Source organism: Chrysemys picta, chromosome 11 (assembly GCF_011386835.1).
Source record: "Chrysemys picta bellii isolate R12L10 chromosome 11, ASM1138683v2, whole genome shotgun sequence".
In the NCBI taxonomy this organism is placed as follows: Eukaryota; Metazoa; Chordata; order Testudines; family Emydidae; genus Chrysemys; species Chrysemys picta.
This window is the reverse complement of record NC_088801.1, coordinates 78,734,452-78,741,741: the sequence shown is the minus strand read 5'-3', so window position 1 is coordinate 78,741,741 and position 7,290 is coordinate 78,734,452. Positions and strand designations below refer to the sequence as shown.

The 7,290-nt window shown below is 49.2% G+C and overlaps 1 pseudogene; it reads right to left on the bottom strand.

The window, feature by feature from the left end:
* Positions 1 to 5,354: 5,354 nt before the first annotated feature.
* LOC135974430 (U2 spliceosomal RNA) lies at positions 5,355 to 5,525 on the bottom strand (annotated as a pseudogene).
* Positions 5,526 to 7,290: the final 1,765 nt, after the last annotated feature.

Here is a 7,290-nt window from a genome sequence, read left to right as displayed (position 1 = left end):
ATACACCAATGCCAGAAGCCTAGGTAATAAAATGGAGGAATTGGAGCTCTTGGTCCAGGAACTGAAACCGGATATCGTAGGAATAACGGAAACGTGGTGGAATGGCAGTCAAGACTGGAACACAGGTATGGAGGGGTATGCGCTGTTTAGGAAAGACCGGAACAAAGGTAAAGGTGGGGGGGTGGCCTTGTATGTCAATAGTGAAATAAACTGTAAAGAAATAATAGTGGATGGATTAGATAACACAGAGTCTGTCTGGGCAATACTCACACTGGGTAATAGGACTACTAGAGCCTCTCCGGGGATAGAGCTTGGAGTGTGCTATAGACCGCCGGGATCGACGCAGGATATGGATAAGGAACTATTTAATGTGTTTAGAGAAGTAATTACTAACAGAAACTGTGTAATTATGGGGGACTTTAACTTCCCTGATATAGATTGGGGAACAAACGCTAGTAGCAATAACAGGGCTCAGATGTTCCTAGAAGTGCTTGCTGATCAATTCCTCCATCAAGTGGTAACTGAACCGACGAGGGGGGAGGCCATTTTAGATTTGATTCTGGCAAGTAGTGAGGACCTTGTTGAGGAAGTGGTAGTAGGGGACAATTTGGGCTCCAGTGATCATGAGCTAATTCGGTTTAAAATACATGGAAGGAGTAACAGAATTAAATCAAAGACTAGGGTTTATAATTTTAAAAAGGCCAATTTTAACAAACTAAGGGGACTGGTAAGGGAAGTGGACTGGGCAAACGTATTAATGGATTTAAAAGCAGAAGAAGCCTGGGATTACTTTAAGTTAAAGATGCATGAGCTGTCGGAGGCCTGTATTCCAAAAAAGGGAAAAAGATTACTAAGCAAGAGATTTAGACCGAGCTGGATGAGCGACCGACTCAAAGGGGCGATTAGGAAAAAACAGAAAGCGTATAAAGAGTGGAAGAGGGGAGGGATCAGTAAGGAAATGTACCTAAGTGAAGTCAGAGAATGTAGAGATAGAGTGAGAAAGGCCAAAGGCCGTGTAGAGTTGGAACTAGCGAGGGGAATTAAAAGCAATAGTAAGAGGTTTTACAGCCACATAAATAGGAAGAGAGCAAAGAAAGAAGAAGTGGGACCTCTGAAGTCTATTGCCGGAGAGGAGATTAAAGACAATCTAGGCATGGCGCAATATCTTAATGAATATTTTGCATCGGTGTTTAATGAGGCCAATGAAGGTATTAGGGATACTAGCACCACTATAGAGGGGCATTCGGGATGGGGGATTACCGTATCCGAGGTGGAAACAAAACTTGAACGCCTTAATGGGGCTAAGTCGGGAGGACCGGACGATCTACATCCGAGAATATTGAAGGAATTGGCGCGGGAAATAGCAGGCCCGTTAGCGATAATATTTAATGAATCTGTAAACTCGGGGGTGGTCCCGTTAGACTGGAGAATAGCTAATGTGGTTCCTATTTTCAAGAAAGGGAAAAAAAGTGATCCGGGTAACTACAGGCCTGTTAGTCTAACATCTGTAGTGTGCAAGGTGTTAGAGAAAATTCTGAAAGAGAAACTAGTTGAGGACCTGGAGGGTAGTGGCAATTGCGATAAATTACAAAATGGTTTTACGAAGGGCAGATCGTGCCAAACGAATCTGATCTCCTTCTTTGAGAAAGTAACGGATTTATTAGATAAGGGAAATGCGGTGGACCTAATATACCTGGATTTCAGTAAAGCGTTTGATACTGTACCCCATGAGGAATTATTGGTTAAACTGAAAAACATGGGGATCGATATGAAAATCCAGAAGTGGATAAGGAATTGGTTACTGGGGAGAAAGCAGCGGGTTGTATTAAAGGGTGAACTGTCGGGTTGGAGGGAGGTTACTAGTGGAGTGCCTCAAGGTTCGGTTTTGGGACCCATTTTATTTAATCTATTTATAACTGACCTCGGAACCGATTGCAGGAGTGGGCTGATAAAATTTGCGGATGATACGAAGGTGGGAGGCGTTGTAAATTCGGAGGAGGACAGGGATATCCTGCAGGGAGACTTGAATGAGCTTGTGAATTGGAGTATCAGAAATAGGATGAAATTTAATAGTGAAAAGTGTAAGGTGATGCATTTGGGGATGACTAATAACAATTTTAGTTACAAGATGGGGACGCATTGGTTAGAAGTAACGGAAGAGGAGAAGGACCTAGGGGTTCTTGTAGACCGCAGGATGACTATGAGTCGACAATGTGACGTGGCGGTGAAAAAAGCCAATGCGGTCTTGGGATGCATTAGGCAAGGTATATCTAGTAGGGATAAGGAGGTCCTGCTTCCGTTGTACAAGGCGCTGGTGAGACCTCATTTGGAGTACTGTGTGCAGTTCTGGTCTCCCATGTTTAAAAAAGATGAACTCAAACTGGAACGGGTGCAGAGAAGGGCCACTAGGATGATCAGAGGAATGGAAAAGCTGTCGTACAAAAGGAGACTAGAGGAGCTTGGGTTGTTTAGTCTGACAAAGCGAAGGCTGAGAGGGGATATGATTGCTATCTTTAAATATATTAGAGGGATTAATACAAGGGAGGGAGAAGAATTATTCCAGCTTAGTACTAACGTGGATACCAGAACGAATGGATACAAACTGGCCGTGGGGAAGTTCAGACTTGAAATTAGACGAAGGTTTCTGACCGTCAGAGGGGTGAAATATTGGAACGGCCTACCGAGGGAAACGGTGGGGGCGACGGACCTGTCCGGTTTTAAGATAAAGTTAGATAAGTTTATGGAGGGAATGGTTTAATGGTAAAACATAGTAGTCAAGGAAAGCCAAGCAATGGTGGGTAAATAGTATAATGGCTAACGGGGTCGGGCTGGAGACTCTTGCCTATATGCTCGGGGTCTTACTGATCGCCACATTTGGGGTCGGGAAGGAATTTTCCTCCAGGGCAGATTGGCTGAGCCTCTGGAGGTTTTTCGCCTTCCTCCGCAGCATGGGGCAGGGATCTCTAGCAGGAGGGTCTCTGCCGATTGCAGTCACTAAAAACAGGATTGGGGACTTCAACAGCAGAGTCCAGGGAAGGGGTAGGGACGGTTTTATGGCCTGCAGCATGCAGGGGGTCAGACCAGATGATCATAATGGTCCCTTCTGACCTTAAAGTCTATGAGTCTATGAGTCTATGAGTAAATGTCACCGATTTATTGTTTCAGCTGAGTTCTCTGGTGCTTTTCGGAAGAGCGCTGTACGGATGGTCAGCGAGTGAATGAGAGTGTGTGTGTGTGTGTGTGTGTGTGTGTGTGTGTGTGTCTGTGTGTCTGTGTGTGTGTGACCCGTGTACATAACAGGAACTCAGGAAGTTATTACATGCTTTTTATGCATTGAGGCAAAAAGGGAAGCAATGTAGAGGGACAATAAATTAGTCTCCGAGTTCAGGGGTGGGATTGCTGTTGCGTTTCTCACGTGAGTTTGGTCTCCATATTTGTAATAGGAGAAGTGTATTTGTTTCACAACTAGAGAGAAAGTGGCTGATTTACAGACACCACCAACTGTGCCCGCAACTCCCTGACGTTCCAGGAGCGTGTGGGACTAGAGAGGAGACCTGGAGGGGAGGCCAGGAGGGCCACAACTGTAGCTCCAAATCTGAATGGTCTGACTCAGATTTATGGGAAGTCAGGAGCTGAGAATAGCCCCACACTTCCTGGCCGTGGGCAGAGAAAGGCAGAGGAAGCTCCTCGGTCACTGGAGAACTTGATTCATGCTGGAAGGGGAAGCTAAAGTAAATTGTGGTGAATCAAAATTCTAGTGAAATCCTCCAGTGCGACTTCATCACGGCCCCATGGGAGTCATTTCCTGGTGGCGCAGTGCTGTCCCGGAGCCATTCACCTTTCTTATTCCTCAGGGAGATGAGCGATCCCAGGATCATGAAGACCAACCCCAGCACAGAGTCCCCGACCCCAGCGACTGCAGGGTCAGCCTGTGCCTCTGAGAAAACAAGAGCACGGGTGGTTTGGGCTAGGCCCAGCCTCTCCTTCCCTGTGTCACGTCTCTGCTGTCTGCCCCCAGGGATGGGGACGGCTCTCGGAGACATGCCCGTGTCTCCCGCGGGCTCCGCGGAGCTAGGGGTGCCCCTGAGGGCTCAGGGAATGTGCCAGGTGCAGAGTCTCTTACCCTAGTAAGAGGGGGCACTGCAGGCTGATGTGCTCCACTGGCAGGTGTAGACATCTCCGTGCCGGGAGTTCATCTCCAGCATCACCAGGATCTGGACGGGCCGGTCTCCATCTGCGCCTTCCCATTCTTAGACTGCTTGATTTCAGTCCCCGAGGAGTAAAACCCCATCATGGAGCAACCAGCATCTTGGGGTGGGGCTGGGATCCCGATTTCAGGGGGGAACTTCCACCTTGGGCTGAACTGAGAGGGAGGGGAGAGAGCTGGGAGCGGGGAGAGATGGAGTGGGATTCGGAGAACAGGTTCCAGGTCCAAAGTAACAGCCGTCCTTGGAAGGGGCTGCCCAGCGTGGGAGTCTCTGCTCTGCGGCGCTCAGCTCTGGGGCCCCTCTCTCTTCGCTCTCTCTCCTGAGTTAATGCGAGTCACTGAGAACCCAGCACCGCATAGGACCCGGAAGCGTCAGAGATCGGCCAGGGACCCACTGGCTCAATGTATGATCTTCCTCAGACGCTTGCCTGGTGTGTCTTGCTCACGTGCTCAGGGCCAAACTGACAATCGCCATTTGGGGCTCGGGAAGGGATTTTACAGTAGGGACCTTGGGTCGCTTGCTCGAATCCTCTGGGTGTATCTCCCAAATCAATTCTCTCCATTGCAGGGGCCTCAGGATCCGGTGCACCTCAGTCCCTCCTACTCTCTGCCCGTGGCCGACAAGAGGATAGTCTGCAGATGGTCTCATCCAGATGATTGGAGTCTTTGCAGGGGTCACTGGGTGGGGGGCAGTGGCCTGGGACGTGCAGGGGGTCAGATCAGATGATCAGGAGGTTTCTTGTGGATGAAACTACCCATCTGACTCAAACCTTCCTCCTCTTCTGCTCCTAGGCTGGGGAAACCACTGACAGAGACTGTTCCCTACCCTAAAACAACGATATTTTCTCAAGGGGAAAGGGTCAGAAACATTCTCTTTCAGGGGCACACAGATGAACGGCTGATCCAAACCACACACTTTTGGAAAGTACATGAAGAAGAGCAGTGTGAACGCCAACAGTCCAGCAAATAAGTAGAGTCATTTAAGTGATCTACAAACAACAGTAATGCAAAATTTAATACAACAGCAGCCCCCCACTCAAAGCTCACAAATCAACCTGAAACAAAGACAAGACATGGGAACATCACAATCCAGACTCTGACCCCACCATTGTTTTCACGTCCTTTGAACCAGAAGATTGTCCCAGCTGGGAGAGGCACCGCTCCTGGAAGCGCTGCAATGCCAGGCTGACGCGTGGAAGGGCAGAACAAGCCCCTACTCCAACTCCCTTTCTCCAAACCCCTATTGACCACCCAGCTCTGCAATGGGGAACAGATCAGAGATCACACTGAGTAGAACAGATATTAGCTGAGGAGATAATATTTGCACTTCAGGGTCCAAGAATCAAAGACAAGGCTTTCACTTCGGGGTCAAAGACCAAACACGTCACGACGCCTGACCAAAGCCGTTAATGGACCAAGAAGCTACTGCACTTGGTCTTATCTCTAAGGAGCAGAGAAGTGATGCTTCTTTACTGCAACACTACGCAGCCCTCCCGCTCCCGCCGCTTTCTACAGCCCCGGGAGCAGCTCGCAGACGGACACCAGGCAGCATTAACAAGACTTTGGGGACGATGGAACTAAGTGTCAATCACTGCCCTGAAATCACTCCCATTCAATCCCTCAAAGCAAGAACTCTCCACACCGGATTCTGCACAGACAGAGACTTCCTCCCGCCTGCTTCGTTCAATTCATGTGGGCGGCTACCCTGGCTCCTGGCAGACACTGCTAATGGGCCTAAACCCGCCCACTGACATGTAACGCCACCCGCCAGCATCAACGCTTACAGCAATGGGTCAGAGAGACTGTGCCCGCGCTGGGCCGGAGCCCCGATGCGCCGTGGTGCCCTGGCACAGCTACTGAACCAGTGCAGCAGGCGTGCGGCAGACGCTTACAGCTCCGCTCAGCACACGTCCAGTGCCCTATCTAGCCACTGCCCAGGGGCCTGCCCTGCGCTGACCCCCAGCTTTTGCACTCAGCTCAGGAAAACAGGACTGCAGAGCTGGGCAGGGAGTTTTCTGGTAGTAGGGTGGGTGCAGGGTGACGGGGGCCCTCAGTGCCCGAACCGTGGCCCTTCCGCCCCACGCCACCCCTCCCTGCCCCTCGCAGTGTGCCTGCCATCTCCTCCTTCCCCCCAGACCCTGCACCATGCAGGTGGGGTCGACATTCTCCTCCTGTATCAGCTCATATCTCCGAATCGTAGAAACACATTGCTGGGAAGAGGTCACCTATCCCAGACCCCGGCATTGAGTCCGAACCAAATACCCTAGAAACCCAAACCCATGATTGTCTGTCCTGTCCTTAAAAACCTCTAGGGAATGGGATTTCACAGCGTACCTTGGTGACCTATTCCACCACTGAACTGTCCTTACAGGTAGGAAGTTTTTCCTAATCTACATCTCCCTTGCTGCAGGTTAAGCCCGTCACTTCATGGCCTGCCTTCTGTGGACATAAAGAACAATTGATCACCGTCCTCTTTACAACACTTCAACATCTTTAAAGACTGGTGTGACGGGTTGAATCACAGAAACCCCCTTGGGAGCTGCCACCCGATGTGCCAAGACTACCCCTGCTTCTGTTTTCCCTGCCAGCTCAGGACTCCAGCACCCTGTCTTGCTGAACCTGACACTCCCGTCTGGCTCCAGACACAGATCCAGGGTCTGAATCACTTGTCCCAAAGCTGCAAGTTTACCTGAAAACAGCTCACAGTAGAGTGCTTGTCTTTAGCACTCAGATGCCCAACTCCCAGTGGGGTCTAAACCCAGATAAATCCGTTTTACCCTGTAGAAAGCTTATGCAGGGCAAACTCATAAATTGTTCGCCCTCTATAACACTGATAGAGAGATATGCACAGTTGTTTGCTCCCTCAGGTATTAATACATACTCCGAGTAAATTACTAAATAAAAAGTGATTTTATTAAATACAGACAGTAAGATTTAAGTGGTTCAAAGTAGTAACAGACAGAACAAAGTAAGTCACCAAGCAAAATAAAATAAAATGCGCAGATCTATGCCTAATCAAACTAAATACAGATAATCTCACCCTCAGAGATGTTTCAGTAAGTTTTTCTCAGACTGGACACCTT